General features: G+C 41.0%; 12 non-coding genes across 12 annotated transcripts; all 12 read right to left on the reverse strand.

Annotated features, from left to right (window-relative positions):
- Positions 1-2,916: 2,916 nt before the first annotated feature.
- On the reverse strand, positions 2,917-2,989 carry TRNAN-AUU (transfer RNA asparagine (anticodon AUU)). Its single transcript has one exon. It is a non-coding gene; the product is annotated as a tRNA-Asn (tRNA).
- A 5,451-nt stretch (positions 2,990-8,440) lies between these two features.
- Positions 8,441-8,513, reverse strand: TRNAK-UUU (transfer RNA lysine (anticodon UUU)). The gene has a single exon. It is a non-coding gene; the product is annotated as a tRNA-Lys (tRNA).
- Positions 8,514-9,281: 768 nt separating this feature from the next.
- TRNAK-UUU (transfer RNA lysine (anticodon UUU)) lies at positions 9,282-9,354 on the reverse strand. Its single transcript has one exon. It is a non-coding gene; the product is annotated as a tRNA-Lys (tRNA).
- Positions 9,355-10,124: 770 nt separating this feature from the next.
- TRNAK-UUU (transfer RNA lysine (anticodon UUU)) lies at positions 10,125-10,197 on the reverse strand. Its single transcript has one exon. It is a non-coding gene; the product is annotated as a tRNA-Lys (tRNA).
- Positions 10,198-11,807: 1,610 nt separating this feature from the next.
- TRNAK-UUU (transfer RNA lysine (anticodon UUU)) lies at positions 11,808-11,880 on the reverse strand. The gene has a single exon. It is a non-coding gene; the product is annotated as a tRNA-Lys (tRNA).
- Positions 11,881-12,648: 768 nt separating this feature from the next.
- TRNAK-UUU (transfer RNA lysine (anticodon UUU)) lies at positions 12,649-12,721 on the reverse strand. Its single transcript has one exon. It is a non-coding gene; the product is annotated as a tRNA-Lys (tRNA).
- A 3,293-nt stretch (positions 12,722-16,014) lies between these two features.
- On the reverse strand, positions 16,015-16,087 carry TRNAN-AUU (transfer RNA asparagine (anticodon AUU)). The gene has a single exon. It is a non-coding gene; the product is annotated as a tRNA-Asn (tRNA).
- Positions 16,088-19,333: 3,246 nt separating this feature from the next.
- On the reverse strand, positions 19,334-19,406 carry TRNAK-UUU (transfer RNA lysine (anticodon UUU)). Its single transcript has one exon. It is a non-coding gene; the product is annotated as a tRNA-Lys (tRNA).
- A 769-nt stretch (positions 19,407-20,175) lies between these two features.
- On the reverse strand, positions 20,176-20,248 carry TRNAK-UUU (transfer RNA lysine (anticodon UUU)). Its single transcript has one exon. It is a non-coding gene; the product is annotated as a tRNA-Lys (tRNA).
- Positions 20,249-21,016: 768 nt separating this feature from the next.
- TRNAK-UUU (transfer RNA lysine (anticodon UUU)) lies at positions 21,017-21,089 on the reverse strand. Its single transcript has one exon. It is a non-coding gene; the product is annotated as a tRNA-Lys (tRNA).
- A 768-nt stretch (positions 21,090-21,857) lies between these two features.
- Positions 21,858-21,930, reverse strand: TRNAK-UUU (transfer RNA lysine (anticodon UUU)). The gene has a single exon. It is a non-coding gene; the product is annotated as a tRNA-Lys (tRNA).
- A 1,609-nt stretch (positions 21,931-23,539) lies between these two features.
- On the reverse strand, positions 23,540-23,612 carry TRNAK-UUU (transfer RNA lysine (anticodon UUU)). Its single transcript has one exon. It is a non-coding gene; the product is annotated as a tRNA-Lys (tRNA).
- Between the last annotated feature and the right edge of the window lie 1,804 nt (positions 23,613-25,416).

The raw sequence follows: 25,416 nt of genomic DNA on the forward strand, positions 1-25,416 counted from the left end.
ACAGAAGCCCACCCTTAAAAAAGTGGATTTCACTTCTAAATGATTACATGAGGAAGGAAAGGAGACCAGATGCAAAAAAGGTGCTGTGGCTTAGTTGGTTAAAGCGCCTGTCTAGTAAACAGGAGATCCTGAGTTCGAATCTCAGCAGCGCCTGTCTGCTTTTTTTCGACCAATCTGTCTCCCCAATATTAAAACTTTGTACAAAGATTGCTATTTCATGCTATTTAGAAGCACAGTCAGGCTTGAAATGTTGGCAAAGCATCCAAGAACTCTGGACTCCACTACCTTAGAGTCATATTGCCCAAGGTTGCGATGCCATCAGAAATAGCACATATTAGAATGAACAATTCATATTTCCTGCTTAATTTTTTGTAAAAGAAGCAAAGGTACGCCTGAACAGTAACTTGAACCCTGGACCCTCAGATTAAAAGTCTGATGCTCTACCGACTGAGCTATCCAGGCACAGGGATCACTGCCCATTTGAAACTTGATTTTCACTCTACAGCACCTCCATACATGGCTACCTCACTGGTCAATAAAGGAAATGAATTACTAGTGCATTACACACATTTTGACACTGGAGACATAACTTTTTTCAGTCATTCCGTATCCAGATATAGAGATTTGCAGCATCTAGGACTTTAATGTTCACCCACTTACGGATTTGAATGTTTTGCTACATTCATGAGTGCAAACTTGCTCCCCAGTAAAGACGAACATGTGCTCCTCAATGCACACACTGGGCAATGCAGTCCACTCTAAATCGACGATTAATGACATGCTCGTTTTGTGCAATGGAGTTTCAGTCAATTGGAAAACATTTTGAAAAGTTATATTGCAACAGAAGCCCAGCCTTAAAAAAAATGGATTTCACTTCTAAATGATTACATGAGGAAGGAAAGGAGACCAGATGCAAAAAAGGTGCTGTGGCTTAGTTGGTTAAAGTGCCTGTCTAGTAAACAGGAGATCCTGAGTTCGAATCTCAGCAGCGCCTGTCTGCTTTTTTTTCGACCAATCTGTCTCCCCAATATTAAAACTTTGTACAAAGATTGCTATTTCATGCTATTTAGAAGCACAGTCAGGCTTGAAATGTTGGCAAAGCATCCAAAAACTCTGGACTCCACTACCTTAGAGTCATATTGCCCAAGGTTGCGATGCCAACAGAAATAGCACATATTAGAATGAGCAATTCATATTTCCTGCTTAATTTTTTGTAAAAGAAGCAAAGGTACGCCTGAACAGGGACTTGAACCCTGAACCCTCAGATTAAAAGTCTGATGCTCTACCGACTGAGCTATCCAGGCACAGGGATCACTGCCCATGTGAAACTTGATTTTCACTCTACAGCACCTCCATACATGGCTACCTCACTGGTCAATAAAGGAAATGAATTACTAGTGCATTACACACATTTTGACACTGGAGACATAACTTTTTTCAGTCATTCCGTATCCAGATATAGAGATTTGCAGCATCTAGGACTTTAATGTTCACCCACTTACGGATTTGAATGTTTTGCCACTTTCATGAGTGCAAACTTGCTCCCCAGTAAAGACTAACATGTGCTCCTCAATGCACACACTGGGCAATGCAGTCCACTCTAAATCGACGATTAATGACATGCTCGTTTTGTGCAATGGAGTTTCAGTCAATTGGAAAACATTTTGTAAAGTTATATTGCAACAGAAGCCCAGCCTTAAAAAAAGTGAATTTCACTTCTAAATGATTACATGAGGAAGGAAAGGAGACCAGATGCAAAAGAGGTGCTGTGGCTTAGTTGGTTAAAGCGCCTGTCTAGTAAACATGAGATCCAGAGTTCGAATCTCAGCAGCGCCTGTCTGCTTTTTTTTCGACCAATCTGTCTCCCCAATTTTAAAACTTTGTAAAAAGATTGTTATTTCATGCTATTTAGAAGCACAGTCAGGCTTGAAATGTTGGCAAAGCATCCAATAATTCTGGACTCCACTACCTTAGAGTCATATTGCCCAAGGTTGCGATGCCATCAGAATTAGCACATATTAGAATGAGCAATTCATATTTCCTGCTAATTTTTTTGTAAAAGAAGCAAAGATACACGTGAACAGGGACTTGAACCCTGGACCCTCAGATTAAAAGTCTGATGCTCTACCGACTGAGCTATCCAGGCACAGGGATCACTGCCCATTTGAAACTTGATTTTCACTCTACAGCACCTCCATACATGGCTACCTCACTGGTCAATAAAGGAAATGAATTACTAGTGCATTACACACATTTTGACACTGGAGACATAACTTTTTTCAGTCATTCCGTATCCAGATATAGAGATTTGCAGCATCTAGGACTTTAATGTTCACCCACTTACGGATTTGAATGTTTTGCCACATTCATGAGTGCAAACTTGCTCCCCAGTAAAGACGAACATGTGCTCCTCAATGCACACACTGGGCAATGCAGTCCACTCTAAATCGACGATTAATGACATGCTCGTTTTGTGCAATGGAGTTTCAGTCAATTGGAAAACATTTTGTAAAGTTATATTGCAACAGAAGCCCAGCCTTAAAAAAAGTGAATTTCACTTCTAAATGATTACATGAGGAAGGAAAGGAGACCAGATGCAAAAGAGGTTCTGTGGCTTAGTTGGTTAAAGCGCCTGTCTAGTAAACAGGAGATCCGGAGTTCGAATCTCAGCAGCGCCTGTCTGCTTTTTTTTTCGACCAATCTGTCTCCCCAATTTTAAAACTTTGTACAAAGATTGTTATTTCATGCTATTTAGAAGCACAGTCAGGCTTGAAATGTTGGCAAAGCATCCAATAATTCTGGACTCCACTACCTTAGAGTCATATTGCCCAAGGTTGCGATGCCATCAGAAATAGCACATATTAGAATGAGCAATTCATATTTCCTGCTAAATTTTTTGTAAAAGAAGCAAAGATACGCCTGAACAGGGACTTGAACCCTGGACCCTCAGATTAATAGTCTGATGCTCTACCTACTGAGCTATCCAGGCACAGGGATCACTGCCCATTTGAAACTTGATTTTCACTCTACAGCACCTCCATACATGGCTACCTCACTGGTCAATAAAGGAAATGAATTACTAGTGCATTACACACATTTTGACACTGGAGACATAACTTTTTTCAGTCATTCCGTATCCAGATATGGAGATTTGCAGCATCTAGGACTTTAATGTTCACCCACTTACGGATTTGAATGTTTTGCCACATTCATGAGTGCAAACTTGCTCCCCAGTAAAGACGAACATGTGCTCCTCAATGCACACACTGGGCAATGCAGTCCACTCTAAATCGACGATTAATGACATGCTCGTTTTGTGCAATGGAGTTTCAGTCAATTGGAAAACATTTTGAAAAGTTATATTGCAACAGAAGCCCAGCCTTAAAAAAGTGGATTTCACTTCTATATGATTACATGAGGAAGGAAAGGAGACCAGATGTAAAAAAGGTGCTGAGGCTTAGTTGGTTAAAGCGCCTGTCTAGTAAACAGGAGATCCTGAGTTCGAATCTCAGCAGCGCCTGTCTGCTTTTTTTTCGACCAATCTGTCTCCCCAATATTAAAACTTTGTACAAAGATTGCTATTTCATGCTATTTAGAACAACAGTCAGGCTTGAAATGTTGGCAAAGCATCCAAGAACTCTGGACTCCACTACCTTAGAGTCATATTGCCCAAGGTTGCGATGCCATCAGAAATAGCACATATTAGAATGAGCAATTCATATTTCCTGCTTAATTTTTTGTAAAAGAAGCAAAGGTACACCTGAACAGTGACTTGAACCCTGGACCCTCAGATTAAAAGTCTGATGCTCTACCGACTGAGCTATCCAGGCACAGGGATCACTGCCCATTTGAAACTTGATTTTCACTCTACAGCACCTCCATACATGGCTACCTCACTGGTCAATAAAGGAAATGAATTACTAGTGCATTACACACATTTTGACACTGGAGACATAACTTTTTTCAGTCATTCCGTATCCAGATATAGAGATTTGCAGCATCTAGGACTTTAATGTTCACCCACTTACGGATTTGAATGTTTTGCCACATTCATGAGTGCAAACTTGCTCCCCAGTAAAGACGAACATGTGCTCCTCAATGCACACACTGGGCAATGCAGTCCACTCTAAATCGATGATTAATGACATGCTCGTTTTGTGCAATGGAGTTTCAGTCAATTGGAAAACATTTTGAAAAGTTATATTGCAACAGAAGCCCACCCTTAAAAAAGTGGATTTCACTTCTAAATGATTACATGAGGAAGGAAAGGAGACCAGATGCAAAAAAGGTGCTGTGGCTTAGTTGGTTAAAGCGCCTGTCTAGTAAACAGGAGATCCTGAGTTCGAATCTCAGCAGCGCCTGTCTGCTTTTTTTCGACCAATCTGTCTCCCCAATATTAAAACTTTGTACAAAGATTGCTATTTCATGCTATTTAGAAGCACAGTCAGGCTTGAAATGTTGGCAAAGCATCCAAGAACTCTGGACTCCACTACCTTAGAGTCATATTGCCCAAGGTTGCGATGCCATCAGAAATAGCACATATTAGAATGAGCAATTCATATTTCCTGCTTAATTTTTTGTAAAAGAAGCAAAGGTACGCCTGACCAGGGACTTGAACCCTGGACCCTCAAATTAAAAGTCTGATGCTCTACCGACTGAGCTATCCAGGCACAGGGATCACTGCCATTTGAAACTTGATTTTCACTCTACAGCACCTCCATACATGGCTACCTCACTGGTCAATAAAGGAAATGAATTACTAGTGCATTACACACATTTTGACACTGGAGACATAACTTTTTTCAGTCATTCAGTATCCAGATATAGAGATTTGCAGCATCTAGGACTTTAATGTTCACCCACTTACGGATTTGAATGTTTTGCCACATTCATGAGTGCAAAGTTGCTCCCCAGTAAAGACGAACATGTGCTCCTCAATGCACACACTGGGCAATGCAGTCCACTCTAAATCGACGATTAATGACATGCTCGTTTTGTGCAATGGAGTTTCAGTCAATTGGAAAACATCTTGAAAAGTTATATTGCAACAGAAGCCCAGCCTTAAAAAAAGTGGATTTCACTTCTAAATGATTACATGAGGAAGGAAAGGAGACCAGATGCAAAAAAGGTGCTGTGGCTTAGTTGGTTAAAGCGCCTGTCTAGTAAAAAGGAAATCCTGAGTTCGAATCTCAGCAGCGCCTGTCTGCTTTTTTTTCGACCAATCTGTCTCCCCAATATTAAAACTTTGTACAAAGATTGCTATTTCATGCTATTTAGAAGCACAGTCAGGCTTGAAATGTTGGCAAAGCACCCAAGAACTCTGGTCTCCACTACCTTAGAGTCATATTGCCCAAGGTTGAGATGCCATCAGAAATAACACATATTCGAATGAGCAATTCATATTTCCTGCTTAATTTTTTGTAAAAGAAGCAAAGGTACGCTTGAACAGGGACTTGAATCCTGGACCCACAGGATCACTGCCCATTTGAAACTTGATTTTCACTCTACAGCACCTCCATACATGGCTACCTCACTGGTCAATAAAGGAAATGAATTACTAGTGCATTACACACATTTTGACACTGGAGACATGACTTTTTTCAGTCATTCCGTATCCAGATATAGAGATTTGCAGCATCTAGGACTTTAATGGTCATCCACCCCACGGATTTGAATGTTTTGCCACATTCATGAGTGCAAACTTGCTCCCCCAGTAAAGACGTACATGTTCTCCTCAATGCACACACTGGGCAATGCAGTCCACTCTAAATCGTCGATTACTGACATGCTCGTTTTGTGCAATGGAGTTTCAGTCAATTGGAAAACATTTTGAAAAGTTATATTGCAACAGAAGCCCAGCCTTAAAAAAAGTGGATTTCACTTCTAAATGATTACATGAGGAAGGAAAGGAGACCAGATGCAACAGGGACTTGAACCCTGGACCCTCAGATTAAAAGTCTGATGCTCTACCGACTGAGCTATCCAGGCACATGGATCACTGCCCATTTGAAACTTGATTTTCACTCTACAGCACCTCCATACATGGCTACCTCACTGGTCAATAAAGGAAATTAATTACTAGTGCATTACACACATTTTGACACTGGAGACATAACTTTTTCAGTCATTCCTTATCCAGATGTAGAGATTTGCAGCATCTAGGACTTTAATTGTCACCCACTTACGGATTTGAATGTTTTGCCACATTCATGAGTGCAAACTTACTCCCCAGTAAAGACGTACATGTGCTCCTCAATGCACACACTGGGCAATGCAGTCCGCTCTAAATCGACGATTAATGACATGCTCGTTTTGTGCAATGGAGTTTCCGTCAATTGGAAAACATTTTGAAAAGTTATATTGCAACAGAAGCCCAGCCTTAAAAAAAATGGATTTCACTTCTAAATGATTACATGAGGAAGGAAAGGAGACCAGATGCAAAAAAGGTGCTGTGGCTTAGTTGGTTAAAGCGCCTGTCTAGTAAACAGGAGATCCTGAGTTCGAATCTCAGCAGCGCCTGTCTGCTTTTTTTTCGACCAATCTGTCTCCCCAATATTAAAACTTTGTACAAAGATTGCTATTTCATGCTATTTAGAAGCACAGTCAGGCTTGAAATGTTGGCAAAGCATCCAAAAACTCTGGACTCCACTACCTTAGAGTCATATTGCCCAAGGTTGCGATGCCATCAGAAATAGCACATATTAGAATGAGCAATTCATATTTCCTGCTTAATTTTTTGTAAAAGAAGCGAAGGTACGCCTGAGCAGGGACTTGAACCCTAGACCCTCAGATTAAAAGTCTGATACTCTACCGACTGAGCTATCCAGGCACAGGGATCACTGCCCATTTGAAACTTGATTTTCACTCTACAGCACCTTCATACATGGCTACCTCACTGGTCAATAAAGGAAATGAATTACTAGTGCATTACACACATTTTGACACTGGAGACATAACTTTTTTCAGTCATTCCGTATCCAGATATAGAGATTTGCAGCATCTAGGACTTTAATGTTCACCCACTTACGGATTTGAATGTTTTGCCACATTCATGAGTGCAAACTTGCTCCCCAGTAAAGACGAACATGTGCTCCTCAATGCACACACTGGACAATGCAGTCCACTCTAAATCGACGATTAATGACATGCTCGTTTTGTGCAATGGAGTTTCAGTCAATTGGAAAACATTTTGAAAAGTTATATTGCAACAGAAGCCCAGCCTTAAAAAAAATGGATTTCACTTCTAAATGATTACATGAGGAAGGAAAGGAGACCAGATGCAAAAAAGGTGCTGTGGCTTAGTTGGTTAAAGCGCCTGTCTAGTAAACAGGAGATCCTGAGTTCGAATCTCAGCAGCGCATGTCTGCTTTTTTTTCGACCAATCTGTCTCCCCAATATTAAAACTTTGTACAAAGATTGCTATTTCATGCTATTTAGAAGCACAGTCAGGCTTGAAATGTTGGCAAAGCATCCAAAAACTCTGGACTCCACTACCTTAGAGTCATATCGCCCAAGGTTGCGATGCCATCAGAAATAGCACATATTAGAATGAGCAATTCATATTTCCTGCTTAATTTTTTGTAAAAGAAGCAAAGGTACACCTGAACAGTGACTTGAACCCTGGACCCTCAGATTAAAAGTCTGATGCTCTACCGACTGAGCTATCCAGGCACAGGGATCACTGCCCATTTGAAACTTGATTTTCACTCTACAGCACCTCCATACATGGCTACCTCACTGGTCAATAAAGGAAATGAATTACTAGTGCATTACACACATTTTGACACTGGAGACATAACTTTTTTCAGTCATTCCGTATCCAGATATAGAGATTTGCAGCATGTAGGACTTTAATGGTCATCCAGCCCACGCATTTGAATGTTTTGCCGCATTCATGAGTGCAAACTTGCTCACCAGTAAAGACGTACATGTGCTCCTCAATGCACACACTGGGCAATGCAGTCCACTCTAAATCGTCGATTACTGACATGCTCGTTTTGTGCAATGGAGTTTCAGTCAATTGGAAAACATTTTGAAAAGTTATATTGCAACAGAAGCCCAGCCTTAAAAAAGTGGATTTCACTTCTAAATGATTACATGAGGAAGGAAAGGAGACCAGATGCAAAAAAGGTGCTGTGGCTTAGTTGGTTAAAGCGCCTGTCTAGTAAACAGGAGATCCTGAGTTCGAATCTCACCAGCGCCTGTCTGCTTTTTTTTCGACCAATCTGTCTCCCCAATATTAAAACTTTGTACAAAGATTGCTATTTCATGCTATTTAGAAGCACAGTCAGGCTTGAAATGTTGGCAAAGCATCCAAGAACTCTGGACTCCACTACCTTAGAGTCATATTGCCCAAGGTTGCGATGCCATCAGAAATAGCACATATTAGAATGAGCAATTCATATTTCCTGCTTAATTTTTTGTAAAAGAAGCAAAGGTACGCCTGAACAGGGACTTGAACCCTGGACCCTCAGATTAAAAGTCTGATGCTCTACCGACTGAGCTATCCAGGCACAGGGATCACTGCCCATTTGAAACTTGATTTTCACTCTACAGCACCTCCATACATGGCTACCTCACTGGTCAATAAAGGAAATGAATTACTAGTGCATTACACACATTTTGACACTGGAGACATAACTTTTTTCAGTCATTCCGTATCCAGATATAGAGATTTGCAGCATGTAGGACTTTAATGGTCACCCACTTACGGATTTGAATGTTTTGCCACATTCATGAGTGCAAACTTGCTCCCCAGTAAAGACGAACATGTGCTCCTCAATGCACACACTGGGCAATGCAGTCCACTCTAAATCGACGATTAATGACATGCTCGTTTTGTGCAATGGAGTTTCAGTCAATTGGAAAAAATTTTGAAAAGTTATATTGCAACAGAAGCCCAGCCTTAAAAAAGTGGATTTCACTTCTAAATGATTACATGAGGAAGGAAAGGAGACCAGATGCAAAAAAGGTGCTGCGGCTTAGTTGGTTAAAGCGCCTGTCTAGTAAACAGGAGATCCTGAGTTCGAATCTCAGCAGCGCCTGTCTGCTTTTTTTTCGACCAATCTGTCTCCCCAATATTAAAACTTTGTACAAAGATTGCTATTTCATGCTATTTAGAAGCACAGTCAGGCTTGAAATGTTGGCAAAGCATCCAAGAACTCTGGACTCCACTACCTTAGAGTCATATTGCCCAAGGTTGCGATGCCATCAGAAATAGCACATATTAGAATGAGCAATTCATATTTCCTGCTTAATTTTTTGTAAAAGAAGCAAAGGTACGCCTGAACAGGGACTTGAACCCTGGACCCTCAGATTAAAAGTCTGATGCTCTACCGACTGAGCTATCCAGGCACAGGGATCACTGCCCATTTGAAACTTGATTTTCACTCTACAGCACCTCCATACATGGCTACCTCACTGGTCAATAAAGGAAATGAATTACTAGTGCATTACACACATTTTGACACTGGAGACATAACTTTTTTCAGTCATTCCGTATCCAGATATAGAGATTTGCAGCATCTAGGACTTTAATGTTCACCCACTTACGGATTTGAATGTTTTGCCACATTCATGAGTGCAAACTTGCTCCCCAGTAAAGACGAACATGTGCTCCTCAATGCACACACTGGGCAATGCAGTCCACTCTAAATCGACGATTAATGACATGCTCGTTTTGTGCAATGGAGTTTCAGTCAATTGGAAAACATTTTGAAAAGTTATATTGCAACAGAAGCCCAGCCTTAAAAAAGTGGATTTCACTTCTAAATGATTACATGAGGAAGGAAAGGAGACCAGATGCAAAAAAGGTGCTGCGGCTTAGTTGGTTAAAGCGCCTGTCTAGTAAACAGGAGATCCTGAGTTCAAATCTCAGCAGCGCCTGTCTGCTTTTTTTTTTCGACCAATCTGTCTCCCCAATATTAAAACTTTGTACAAAGATTGCTATTTCATGCTATTTAGAAGCACAGTCAGGCTTGAAATGTTGGCAAAGCATCCAAGAACTCTGGACTCCACTACCTTAGAGTCATATTGCCCAAGGTTGCGATGCCATCAGAAATAGCACATATTAGAATGAGCAATTCATATTTCCTGCTTAATTTTTTGTAAAAGAAGCAAAGGTACGCCTGAACAGGGACTTGAACCCTGGACCCTCAGATTAAAAGTCTGATGCTCTACCGACTGAGCTATCCAGGCACAGGGATCACTGCCCATTTGAAACTTGATTTTCACTCTACAGCACCTCCATACATGGCTACCTCACTGGTCAATAAAGGAAATGAATTACTAGTGCATTACACACATTTTGACACTGGAGACATAACTTTTTTCAGTCATTCCGTATCCAGATATAGAGATTTGCAGCATGTAGGACTTTAATGGTCACCCACTTACGGATTTGAATGTTTTGCCACATTCATGAGTGCAAACTTGCTCCCCAGTAAAGACGAACATGTGCTCCTCAATGCACACACTGGGCAATGCAGTCCACTCTAAATCGACGATTAATGACATGCTCGTTTTGTGCAATGGAGTTTCAGTCAATTGGAAAACATTTTGAAAAGTTATATTGCTACAGAAGCCTAGCCTTAAAAAAAGTGGATTTCACTTCTAAATGATTACATGAGGAAGGAAAGGAGACCAGATGCAAAAAAGGTGCTGTGGCTTAGTTGGTTAAAGCGCCTGTCTAGTAAACAGGAGATCCTGAGTTTGAATGTCAGCAGCGCCTGTCTGCTTTTTTTTCGACCAATCTGTCTCCCCAATGTTAAAACTTTGTACAAAGATTGCTATTTCATGCTATTTAGAAGCACAGTCAGGCTTGAAATGTTGGCAAAGCCTCCAAGAACTCTGGACTCCACTACCTTAGAGTCATATTGCCCAAGGTTGCGATGCCATCAGAAATAGCACATATTAGAATGAGCAATTCATATTTCCTGCTTAATTTTTTGTAAAAGAAGCAAAGGTACGCCTGAACCGTGACTTGAACCCTGGACCCTCAGATTAAAAGTCTGATGCTCTACCGACTGAGCTATCCAGGCACAGGGATCACTGCCCATTTGAAACTTGATTTTCACTCTACAGCACCTCCATACATGGCTACCTCACTGGTCAATAAAGGAAATTAATTACTAGTGCATTACACACATTTTGACACTGGAGACATAACTTTTTTCAGTCATTCCGTATCCAGATATAGAGATTTGCAGCATCTAGGACTTTAATGTTCACCCACTTACGGATTTGAATGTTTTGCCACATTCATGAGTGCAAACTTGCTCCCCAGTAAAGACGAACATGTGCTCCTCAATGCACACACTGGGCAATGCAGTCCACTCTAAATCGACGATTAATGACATGCTCGTTTTGTGCAATGGAGTTTCAGTCAATTGGAAAACATTTTGAAAAGTTATATTGCAACAGAAGCCCAGCCTTAAAAAAGTGGATTTCACTTCTAAATGATTACATGAGGAAGGAAAGGAGACCAGATGCAAAAAAGGTGCTGTGGCTTAGTTGGTTAAAGCGCCTGTCTAGTAAACAGGAGATCCTGAGTTCGAATCTCACCAGCGCCTGTCTGCTTTTTTTTCGACCAATCTGTCTCCCCAATATTAAAACTTTGTACAAAGATTGCTATTTCATGCTATTTAGAAGCACAGTCAGGCTTGAAATGTTGGCAAAGCATCCAAGAACTCTGGACTCCACTACCTTAGAGTCATATTGCCCAAGGTTGCGATGCCATCAGAAATAGCACATATTAGAATGAGCAATTCATATTTCCTGCTTAATTTTTTGTAAAAGAAGCAAAGGTACGCCTGAACAGGGACTTGAACCCTGGACCCTCAGATTAAAAGTCTGATGCTCTACCGACTGAGCTATCCAGGCACAGGGATCACTGCCCATTTGAAACTTGATTTTCACTCTACAGCACCTCCATACATGGCTACCTCACTGGTCAATAAAGGAAATGAATTACTAGTGCATTACACACATTTTGACACTGGAGACATAACTTTTTTCAGTCATTCCGTATCCAGATATAGAGATTTGCAGCATGTAGGACTTTAATGGTCACCCACTTACGGATTTGAATGTTTTGCCACATTCATGAGTGCAAACTTGCTCCCCAGTAAAGACGAACATGTGCTCCTCAATGCACACACTGGGCAATGCAGTCCACTCTAAATCGACGATTAATGACATGCTCGTTTTGTGCAATGGAGTTTCAGTCAATTGGAAAACATTTTGAAAAGTTATATTGCAACAGAAGCCCAGCCTTAAAAAAGTGGATTTCACTTCTAAATGATTACATGAGGAAGGAAAGGAGACCAGATGCAAAAAAGGTGCTGCGGCTTAGTTGGTTAAAGCGCCTGTCTAGTAAACAGGAGATCCTGAGTTCGAATCTCAGCAGCGCCTGTCTGCTTTTTTTTCGACCAATCTGTCTCCCCAATATTAAAACTTTGTACAAAGATTGCTATTTCATGCTATTTAGAAGCACAGTCAGGCTTGAAATGTTGGCAAAGCATCCAAGAACTCTGGACTCCACTACCTTAGAGTCATATTGCCCAAGGTTGCGATGCCATCAGAAATAGCACATATTAGAATGAGCAATTCATATTTCCTGCTTAATTTTTTGTAAAAGAAGCAAAGGTACGCCTGAACAGGGACTTGAACCCTGGACCCTCAGATTAAAAGTCTGATGCTCTACCGACTGAGCTATCCAGGCACAGGGATTACTGCCCATTTGAAACTTGATTTTCACTCTACAGCACCTCCATACATGGCTACCTCACTGGGCAATAAAGGAAATGAATTACTAGTGCATTACACACATTTTGACACTGGAGACATAACTTTTTTCAGTCATTCCGTATCCAGATATAGAGATTTGCAGCATCTAGGACTTTAATGTTCACCCACTTACGGATTTGAATGTTTTGCCACATTCATGAGTGCAAACTTGCTCCCCAGTAAAGACGAACATGTGCTCCTCAATGCACACACTGGGCAATGCAGTCCACTCTAAATCGACGATTAATGACATGCTCGTTTTGTGCAATGGAGTTTCAGTCAATTGGAAAACATTTTGAAAAGTTATATTGCAACAGAAGCCCAGCCTTAAAAAAGTGGATTTCACTTCTAAATGATTACATGAGGAAGGAAAGGAGACCAGATGCAAAAAAGGTGCTGCGGCTTAGTTGGTTAAAGCGCCTGTCTAGTAAACAGGAGATCCTGAGTGCAAATCTCAGCAGCGCCTGTCTGCTTTTTTTTCGACCAATCTGTCTCCCCAATATTAAAACTTTGTACAAAGATTGCTATTTCATGCTATTTAGAAGCACAGTCAGGCTTGAAATGTTGGCAAAGCATCCAAGAACTCTGGACTCCACTACCTTAGAGTCATATTGCCCAAGGTTGCGATGCCATCAGAAATAGCACATATTAGAATGAGCAATTCATATTTCCTGCTTAATTTTTTGTAAAAGAAGCAAAGGTACGCCTGAACAGGGACTTGAACCCTGGACCCTCAGATTAAAAGTCTGATGCCCTACCGACTGAGCTATCCAGGCACAGGGATCACTGCCCATTTGAAACTTGATTTTCACTCTACAGCACCTCCATACATGGCTACCTCACTGGGCAATAAAGGAAATGAATTACTAGTGCATTACACACATTTTGACACTGGAGACATAACTTTTTTCAGTCATTCCGTATCCAGATATAGAGATTTGCAGCATCTAGGACTTTAATGTTCACCCACTTACGGATTTGAATGTTTTGCCACATTCATGAGTGCAAACTTGCTCCCCAGTAAAGACGAACATGTGCTCCTCAATGCACACACTGGGCAATGCAGTCCACTCTAAATCGACGATTAATGACATGCTCGTTTTGTGCAATGGAGTTTCAGTCAATTGGAAAACATTTTGAAAAGTTATATTGCAACAGAAGCCCAGCCTTAAAAAAGTGGATTTCACTTCTAAATGATTACATGAGGAAGGAAAGGAGACCAGATGCAAAAAAGGTGCTGCGGCTTAGTTGGTTAAAGCGCCTGTCTAGTAAACAGGAGATCCTGAGTTCAAATCTCAGCAGCGCCTGTCTGCTTTTTTTTCGACCAATCTGTCTCCCCAATATTAAAACTTTGTACAAAGATTGCTATTTCATGCTATTTAGAAGCACAGTCAGGCTTGAAATGTTGGCAAAGCATCCAAGAACTCTGGACTCCACTACCTTAGAGTCATATTGCCCAAGGTTGCGATGCCATCAGAAATAGCACATATTAGAATGAGCAATTCATATTTCCTGCTTAATTTTTTGTAAAAGAAGCAAAGGTACGCCTGAACAGGGACTTGAACCCTGGACCCTCAGATGAAAAGTCTGATGCTCTACCGACTGAGCTATCCAGGCACAGGGATCACTGCCCATTTGAAACTTGATTTTCACTCTACAGCACCTCCATACATGGCTACCTCACTGGTCAATAAAGGAAATGAATTACTAGTGCATTACACACATTTTGACACTGGAGACATAACTTTTTTCAGTCATTCCGTATCCAGATATAGAGATTTGCAGCATGTAGGACTTTAATGGTCACCCACTTACGGATTTGAATGTTTTGCCACATTCATGAGTGCAAACTTGCTCCCCAGTAAAGACGAACATGTGCTCCTCAATGCACACACTGGGCAATGCAGTCCACTCTAAATCGACGATTAATGACATGCTCGTTTTGTGCAATGGAGTTTCAGTCAATTGGAAAACATTTTGAAAAGTTATATTGCAACAGAAGCCCAGCCTTAAAAAAGTGGATTTCACTTCTAAATGATTACATGAGGAAGGAAAGGAGACCAGATGCAAAAAAGGTGCTGCGGCTTAGTTGGTTAAAGCGCCTGTCTAGTAAACAGGAGATCCTGAGTTCGAATCTCAGCAGCGCCTGTCTGCTTTTTTTTCGACCAATCTGTCTCCCCAATATTAAAACTTTGTACAAAGATTGCTATTTCATGCTATTTAGAAGCACAGTCAGGCTTGAAATGTTGGCAAAGCATCCAAGAACTCTGGACTCCACTACCTTAGAGTCATATTGCCCAAGGTTGCGATGCCATCAGAAATAGCACATATTAGAATGAGCAATTCATATTTCCTGCTTAATTTTTTGTAAAAGAAGCAAAGGTACGCCTGAACAGGGACTTGAACCCTGGACCCTCAGATTAAAAGTCTGATACTCTACCGACTGAGCTATCCAGGCACAGGGATCACTGCCCATTTGAAACTTGATTTTCACTCTACAGCACCTTCATACATGGCTACCTCACTGGTCAATAAAGGAAATGAATTACTAGTGCATTACACACATTTTGACACTGGAGACATAACTTTTTTCAGTCATTCCGTATCCAGATATAGAGATTTGCAGCATCTAGGACTTTAATGTTCACCCACTTACGGATTTGAATGTTTTGCCACATTCATGAGTGCAAACTTGCTCCCCAGTAAAGACGAACATGTGCTCCTCAATGCACACACTGGACAATGCAGTCCACTCTAAATCGACGATTAATGACATGCTCGTTTTGTGCAATGGAGTTTCAGTCAATTGGAAAACATTTTGAAAAGTTATATTGCAACAGAAGCCCAGCCTTAAAAAAAATGGATTTCACTTCTAAATGATTACATGAGGAAGGAAAGGAGACCAGATGCAAAAAAGGTGCTGTGGCTTAGTTGGTTAAAGCGCCTGTCTAGTAAACAGGAGATCCGGAGTTCGAATCTCAGCAGCGCCTGTCTGCTTTTTTTTTCGACCAATCTGTCTCCCCAATTTTAAAACTTTGTACAAAGATTGTTATTTCATGCTATTTAGAAGCACAGTCAGGCTTGAAATGTTGGCAAAGCATCCAATAATTCTGGACTCCACTACCTTAGAGTCATATTGCCCAAGGTTGCGATGCCATCAGAAATAGCACTTATTAGAATGAGCAATTCATATTTCCTGCTAAATTTTTTGTAAAAGAAGCAAAGATACGCCTGAACAGGGACTTGAACCCTGGACCCTCAGATTAATAGTCTGATGCTCCACCTACTGAGCTATCCAGGCACAGGGATCACTGCCCATTTGAAACTTGATTTTCACTCTACAGCACCTCCATACATGGCTACCTCACTGGTCAATAAAGGAAATGAATTACTAGTGCATTACACACATTTTGACACTGGAGACATAACTTTTTTCAGTCATTCCGTATCCAGATATGGAGATTTGCAGCATCTAGGACTTTAATGTTCACCCACTTACGGATTTGAATGTTTTGCCACATTCATGAGTGCAAACTTGCTCCCCAGTAAAGACGAACATGTGCTCCTCAATGCACACACTGGGCAATGCAGTCCACTCTAAATCGACGATTAATGACATGCTCGTTTTGTGCAATGGAGTTTCAGTCAATTGGAAAACATTTTGAAAAGTTATATTGCAACAGAAGCCCAGCCTTAAAAAAGTGGATTTCACTTCTATATGATTACATGAGGAAGGAAAGGAGACCAGATGTAAAAAAGGTGCTGAGGCTTAGTTGGTTAAAGCGCCTGTCTAGTAAACAGGAGATCCTGAGTTCGAATCTCAGCAGCGCCTGTCTGCTTTTTTTTCGACCAATCTGTCTCCCCAATATTAAAACTTTGTACAAAGATTGCTATTTCATGCTATTTAGAACAACAGTCAGGCTTGAAATGTTGGCAAAGCATCCAAGAACTCTGGACTCCACTACCTTAGAGTCATATTGCCCAAGGTTGCGATGCCATCAGAAATAGCACATATTAGAATGAGCAATTCATATTTCCTGCTTAATTTTTTGTAAAAGAAGCAAAGGTACACCTGAACAGTGACTTGAACCCTGGACCCTCAGATTAAAAGTCTGATGCTCTACCGACTGAGCTATCCAGGCACAGGGATCACTGCCCATTTGAAACTTGATTTTCACTCTACAGCACCTCCATACATGGCTACCTCACTGGTCAATAAAGGAAATGAATTACTAGTGCATTACACACATTTTGACACTGGAGACATAACTTTTTTCAGTCATTCCGTATCCAGATATAGAGATTTGCAGCATCTAGGACTTTAATGTTCACCCACTTACGGATTTGAATGTTTTGCCACATTCATGAGTGCAAACTTGCTCCCCAGTAAAGACGAACATGTGCTCCTCAATGCACACACTGGGCAATGCAGTCCACTCTAAATCGATGATTAATGACATGCTCGTTTTGTGCAATGGAGTTTCAGTCAATTGGAAAACATTTTGAAAAGTTATATTGCAACAGAAGCCCACCCTTAAAAAAGTGGATTTCACTTCTAAATGATTACATGAGGAAGGAAAGGAGACCAGATGCAAAAAAGGTGCTGTGGCTTAGTTGGTTAAAGCGCCTGTCTAGTAAACAGGAGATCCTGAGTTCGAATCTCAGCAGCGCCTGTCTGCTTTTTTTCGACCAATCTGTCTCCCCAATATTAAAACTTTGTACAAAGATTGCTATTTCATGCTATTTAGAAGCACAGTCAGGCTTGAAATGTTGGCAAAGCATCCAAGAACTCTGGACTCCACTACCTTAGAGTCATATTGCCCAAGGTTGCGATGCCATCAGAAATAGCACATATTAGAATGAGCAATTCATATTTCCTGCTTAATTTTTTGTAAAAGAAGCAAAGGTACGCCTGACCAGGGACTTGAACCCTGGACCCTCAAATTAAAAGTCTGATGCTCTACCTACTGAGCTATCCAGGCACAGGGATCACTGCCATTTGAAACTTGATTTTCACTCTACAGCACCTCCATACATGGCTACCTCACTGGTCAATAAAGGAAATGAATTACTAGTGCATTACACACATTTTGACACTGGAGACATAACTTTTTTCAGTCATTCCGTATCCAGATATAGAGATTTGCAGCATCTAGGACTTTAATGTTCACCCACTTACGGATTTGAATGTTTTGCCACATTCATGAGTGCAAAGTTGCTCCCCAGTAAAGACGAACATGTGCTCCTCAATGCACACACTGGGCAATGCAGTCCACTCTAAATCGACGATTAATGACATGCTCGTTTTGTGCAATGGAGTTTCAGTCAATTGGAAAACATCTTGAAAAGTTATATTGCAACAGAAGCCCAGCCTTAAAAAAAGTGGATTTCACTTCTAAATGATTACATGAGGAAGGAAAGGAGACCAGATGCAAAAAAGGTGCTGTGGCTTAGTTGGTTAAAGCGCCTGTCTAGTAAAAAGGAGATCCTGAGTTCGAATCTCAGCAGCGCCTGTCTGCTTTTTTTTCGACCAATCTGTCTCCCCAATATTAAAACTTTGTACAAAGATTGCTATTTCATGCTATTTAGAAGCACAGTCAGGCTTGAAATGTTGGCAAAGCACCCAAGAACTCTGGTCTCCACTACCTTAGAGTCATATTGCCCAAGGTTGAGATGCCATCAGAAATAACACATATTCGAATGAGCAATTCATATTTCCTGCTTAATTTTTTGTAAAAGAAGCAAAGGTACGCTTGAACAGGGACTTGAATCCTGGACCCACAGGATCACTGCCCATTTGAAACTTGATTTTCACTCTACAGCACCTCCATACATGGCTACCTCACTGGTCAATAAAGGAAATGAATTACTAGTGCATTACACACATTTTGACACTGGAGACATAACTTTTTTCAGTCATTCCGTATCCAGATATAGAGATTTGCAGCATGTAGGACATTAATGGTCACCCACTTACGGATTTGAATGTTTTGCCACATTCATGAGTGCAAACTTGCTCCCCAGTAAAGACGAACATGTGCTCCTCAATGCACACACTGGGCAATGCAGTCCACTCTAAATCGACGATTAATGACATGCTCGTTTTGTGCAATGGAGTTTCAGTCAATTGGAAAACATTTTGAAAAGTTATATTGCAACAGAAGCCCAGCCTTAAAAAAGTGGATTTCACTTCTAAATGATTACATGAGGAAGGAAAGGAGACCAGATGCAAAAAAGGTGCTGCGGCTTAGTTGGTTAAAGCGCCTGTCTAGTAAACAGGAGATCCTGAGTTCGAATCTCAGCAGCGCCTGTCTGCTTTTTTTTCGACCAATCTGTCTCCCCAATATTAAAACTTTGTACAAAGATTGCTATTTCATGCTATTTAGAAGCACAGTCAGGCTTGAAATGTTGGCAAAGCATCCAAGAACTCTGGACTCCACTACCTTAGAGTCATATTGCCCAAGGTTGCGATGCCATCAGAAATAGCACATATTAGAATGAGCAATTCATATTTCCTGCTTAATTTTTTGTAAAAGAAGCAAAGGTACGCCTGAACAGGGACTTGAACCCTGGACCCTCAGATTAAAAGTCTGATGCTCTACCGACTGAGCTATCCAGGCACAGGGATCACTGCCCATTTGAAACTTGATTTTCACTCTACAGCACCTCCATACATGGCTACCTCACTGGTCAATAAAGGAAATGAATTACTAGTGCATTACACACATTTTGACACTGGAGACATAACTTTTTTCAGTCATTCCGTATCCAGATATAGAGATTTGCAGCATCTAGGACTTTAATGTTCACCCACTTACGGATTTGAATGTTTTGCCACATTCATGAGTGCAAACTTGCTCCCCAGTAAAGACGAACATGTGCTCCTCAATGCACACACTGGGCAATGCAGTCCACTCTAAATCGACGATTAATGACATGCTCGTTTTGTGCAATGGAGTTTCAGTCAATTGGAAAACATTTTGAAAAGTTATATTGCAACAGAAGCCCAGCCTTAAAAAAGTGGATTTCACTTCTAAATGATTACATGAGGAAGGAAAGGAGACCAGATGCAAAAAAGGTGCTGCGGCTTAGTTGGTTAAAGCGCCTGTCTAGTAAACAGGAGATCCTGAGTTCAAATCTCAGCAGCGCCTGTCTGCTTTTTTTTTCGACCAATCTGTCTCCCCAATATTAAAACTTTGTACAAAGATTGCTATTTCATGCTATTTAGAAGCACAGTCAGGCTTGAAATGTTGGCAAAGCATCCAAGAACTCTGGACTCCACTACCTTAGAGTCATATTGCCCAAGGTTGCGATGCCATCAGAAATAGCACATATTAGAATGAGCAATTCATATTTCCTGCTTAATTTTTTGTAAAAGAAGCAAAGGTACGCCTGAACAGGGACTTGAACCCTGGACCCTCAGATTAAAAGTCTGATGCTCTACCGACTGAGCTATCCAGGCACAGGGATCACTGCCCATTTGAAACTTGATTTTCACTCTACAGCACCTCCATACATGGCTACCTCACTGGTCAATAAAGGAAATGAATTACTAGTGCATTACACACATTTTGACACTGGAGACATAACTTTTTTCAGTCATTCCGTATCCAGATATAGAGATTTGCAGCATCTAGGACTTTAATGTTCACCCACTTACGGATTTGAATGTTTTGCCACATTCATGAGTGCAAACTTGCTCCCCAGTAAAGACGAACATGTGCTCCTCAATGCACACACTGGGCAATGCAGTCCACTCTAAATCGACGATTAATGACATGCTCGTTTTGTGCAATGGAGTTTCAGTCAATTGGAAAACATTTTGAAAAGTTATATTGCAACAGAAGCCCAGCGTTAAAAAAGTGGATTTCACTTCTAAATGATTACATGAGGAAGGAAAGGAGACCAGATGCAAAAAAGGTGCTGTGGCTTAGTTGGTTAAAGCGCCTGTCTAGTAAACAGGAGATCCTGAGTTCGAATCTCACCAGCGCCTGTCTGCTTTTTTTTCGACCAATCTGTCTCCCCAATATTAAAACTTTGTACAAAGATTGCTATTTCATGCTATTTAGAAGCAGAGTCAGGCTTGAAATGTTGGCAAAGCATCCAAGAACTCTGGACTCCACTACCTTAGAGTCATATTGCCCAAGGTTGCGATGCCATCAGAAATAGCACATATTAGAATGAGCAATTCATATTTCCTGCTTAATTTTTTGTAAAAGAAGCAAAGGTACGCCTGAACAGGGACTTGAACCCTGGACCCTCAGATTAAAAGTCTGATGCTCTACCGACTGAGCTATCCAGGCACAGGGATCACTGCCCATTTGAAACTTGATTTTCACTCTACAGCACCTCCATACATGGCTACCTCACTGGTCAATAAAGGAAATGAATTACTAGTGCATTACACACATTTTGACACTGGAGACATAACTTTTTTCAGTCATTCCGTATCCAGATATAGAGATTTGCAGCATGTAGGACTTTAATGGTCACCCACTTACGGATTTGAATGTTTTGCCACATTCATGAGTGCAAACTTGCTCCCCAGTAAAGACGAACATGTGCTCCTCAATGCACACACTGGGCAATGCAGTCCACTCTAAATCGACGATTAATGACATGCTCGTTTTGTGCAATGGAGTTTCAGTCAATTGGAAAACATTTTGAAAAGTTATATTGCAACAGAAGCCCAGCCTTAAAAAAGTGGATTTCACTTCTAAATGATTACATGAGGAAGGAAAGGAGACCAGATGCAAAAAAGGTGCTGCGGCTTAGTTGGTTAAAGCGCCTGTCTAGTAAACAGGAGATCCTGAGTTCGAATCTCAGCAGCGCCTGTCTGCTTTTTTTTCGACCAATCTGTCTCCCCAATATTAAAACTTTGTACAAAGATTGCTATTTCATGCTATTTAGAAGCACAGTCAGGCTTGAAATGTTGGCAAAGCATCCAAGAACTCTGGACTCCACTACCTTAGAGTCATATTGCCCAAGGTTGCGATGCCATCAGAAATAGCACATATTAGAATGAGCAATTCATATTTCCTGCTTAATTTTTTGTAAAAGAAGCAAAGGTACGCCTGAACAGGGACTTGAACCCTGGACCCTCAGATTAAAAGTCTGATGCTCTACCGACTGAGCTATCCAGGCACAGGGATTACTGCCCATTTGAAACTTGATTTTCACTCTACAGCACCTCCATACATGGCTACCTCACTGGGCAATAAAGGAAATGAATTACTAGTGCATTACACACATTTTGACACTGGAGACATAACTTTTTTCAGTCATTCCGTATCCAGATATAGAGATTTGCAGCATCTAGGACTTTAATGTTCACCCACTTACGGATTTGAATGTTTTGCCACATTCATGAGTGCAAACTTGCTCCCCAGTAAAGACGAACATGTGCTCCTCAATGCACACACTGGGCAATGCAGTCCACTCTAAATCGACGATTAATGACATGCTCGTTTTGTGCAATGGAGTTTCAGTCAATTGGAAAACATTTTGAAAAGTTATATTGCAACAGAAGCCCAGCCTTAAAAAAGTGGATTTCACTTCTAAATGATTACATGAGGAAGGAAAGGAGACCAGATGCAAAAAAGGTGCTGCGGCTTAGTTGGTTAAAGCGCCTGTCTAGTAAACAGGAGATCCTGAGTTCAAATCTCAGCAGCGCCTGTCTGCTTTTTTTTCGACCAATCTGTCTCCCCAATATTAAAACTTTGTACAAAGATTGCTATTTCATGCTATTTAGAAGCACAGTCAGGCTTGAAATGTTGGCAAAGCATCCAAGAACTCTGGACTCCACTACCTTAGAGTCATATTGCCCAAGGTTGCGATGCCATCAGAAATAGCACATATTAGAATGAGCAATTCATATTTCCTGCTTAATTTTTTGTAAAAGAAGCAAAGGTACGCCTGAACAGGGACTTGAACCCTGGACCCTCAGATGAAAAGTCTGATGCTCTACCGACTGAGCTATCCAGGCACAGGGATCACTGCCCATTTGAAACTTGATTTTCACTCTACAGCACCTCCATACATGGCTACCTCACTGGTCAATAAAGGAAATGAATTACTAGTGCATTACACACATTTTGACACTGGAGACATAACTTTTTTCAGTCATTCCGTATCCAGATATAGAGATTTGCAGCATGTAGGACTTTAATGGTCACCCACTTACGGATTTGAATGTTTTGCCACATTCATGAGTGCAAACTTGCTCCCCAGTAAAGACGAACATGTGCTCCTCAATGCACACACTGGGCAATGCAGTCCACTCTAAATCGACGATTAATGACATGCTCGTTTTGTGCAATGGAGTTTCAGTCAATTGGAAAACATTTTGAAAAGTTATATTGCAACAGAAGCCCAGCCTTAAAAAAGTGGATTTCACTTCTAAATGATTACATGAGGAAGGAAAGGAGACCAGATGCAAAAAAGGTGCTGCGGCTTAGTTGGTTAAAGCGCCTGTCTAGTAAACAGGAGATCCTGAGTTCGAATCTCAGCAGCGCCTGTCTGCTTTTTTTTCGACCAATCTGTCTCCCCAATATTAAAACTTTGTACAAAGATTGCTATTTCATGCTATTTAGAAGCACAGTCAGGCTTGAAATGTTGGCAAAGCATCCAAGAACTCTGGACTCCACTACCTTAGAGTCATATTGCCCAAGGTTGCGATGCCATCAGAAATAGCACATATTAGAATGAGCAATTCATATTTCCTGCTTAATTTTTTGTAAAAGAAGCAAAGGTACGCCTGAACAGGGACTTGAACCCTGGACCCTCAGATTAAAAGTCTGATGCTCTACCGACTGAGCTATCCAGGCACAGGGATTACTGCCCATTTGAAACTTGATTTTCACTCTACAGCACCTCCATACATGGCTACCTCACTGGGCAATAAAGGAAATGAATTACTAGTGCATTACACACATTTTGACACTGGAGACATAACTTTTTTCAGTCATTCCGTATCCAGATATAGAGATTTGCAGCATCTAGGACTTTAATGTTCACCCACTTACGGATTTGAATGTTTTGCCACATTCATGAGTGCAAACTTGCTCCCCAGTAAAGACGAACATGTGCTCCTCAATGCACACACTGGGCAATGCAGTCCACTCTAAATCGACGATTAATGACATGCTCGTTTTGTGCAATGGAGTTTCAGTCAATTGGAAAACATTTTGAAAAGTTATATTGCAACAGAAGCCCAGCCTTAAAAAAGTGGATTTCACTTCTAAATGATTACATGAGGAAGGAAAGGAGACCAGATGCAAAAAAGGTGCTGCGGCTTAGTTGGTTAAAGCGCCTGTCTAGTAAACAGGAGATCCTGAGTTCAAATCTCAGCAGCGCCTGTCTGCTTTTTTTTCGACCAATCTGTCTCCCCAATATTAAAACTTTGTACAAAGATTGCTATTTCATGCTATTTAGAAGCACAGTCAGGCTTGAAATGTTGGCAAAGCATCCAAGAACTCTGGACTCCACTACCTTAGAGTCATATTGCCCAAGGTTGCGATGCCATCAGAAATAGCACATATTAGAATGAGCAATTCATATTTCCTGCTTAATTTTTTGTAAAAGAAGCAAAGGTACGCCTGAACAGGGACTTGAACCCTGGACCCTCAGATGAAAATTCTGATGCTCTACCGACTGAGCTATCCAGGCACAGGGATCACTGCCCATTTGAAACTTGATTTTCACTCTACAGCACCTCCATACATGGCTACCTCACTGGTCAATAAAGGAAATGAATTACTAGTGCATTACACACATTTTGACACTGGAGACATAACTTTTTTCAGTCATTCCGTATCCAGATATAGAGATTTGCAGCATCTAGGACTTTAATGTTCACCCACTTACGGATTTGAATGTTTTGCCACATTCATGAGTGCAAACTTGCTCCCCAGTAAAGACGAACATGTGCTCCTCAATGCACACACTGGGCAATGCAGTCCACTCTAAATCGACGATTAATGACATGCTCGTTTTGTGCAATGGAGTTTCAGTCAATTGGAAAACATTTTGAAAAGTTATATTGCTACAGAAGCCTAGCCTTAAAAAAAGTGGATTTCACTTCTAAATGATTACATGAGGAAGGAAAGGAGACCAGATGCAAAAAAGGTGCTGTGGCTTAGTTGGTTAAAGCGCCTGTCTAGTAAACAGGAGATCCTGAGTTTGAATCTCAGCAGCGCCTGTCTGCTTTTTTTTCGACCAATCTGTCTCCCCAATGTTAAAACTTTGTACAAAGATTGCTATTTCATGCTATTTAGAAGCACAGTCAGGCTTGAAATGTTGGCAAAGCCTCCAAGAACTCTGGACTCCACTACCTTAGAGTCATATTGCCCAAGGTTGCGATGCCATCAGAAATAGCACATATTAGAATGAGCAATTCATATTTCCTGCTTAATTTTTTGTAAAAGAAGCAAAGGTACACCTGAACAGTGACTTGAACCCTGGACCCTCAGATTAAAAGTCTGATGCTCTACCGACTGAGCTATCCAGGCACAGGGATCACTGCCCATTTGAAACTTGATTTTCACTCTACAGCACCTCCATACATGGCTACCTCACTGGTCAATAAAGGAAATTAATTACTAGTGCATTACACACATTTTGACACTGGAG

Source organism: Ambystoma mexicanum, unplaced genomic scaffold (assembly GCF_040938575.1).
Source record: "Ambystoma mexicanum isolate Mex_15411 unplaced genomic scaffold, UKY_AmexF1_1 Mex_scaf1, whole genome shotgun sequence".
Classification (NCBI taxonomy): domain Eukaryota; kingdom Metazoa; phylum Chordata; class Amphibia; order Caudata; family Ambystomatidae; genus Ambystoma; species Ambystoma mexicanum.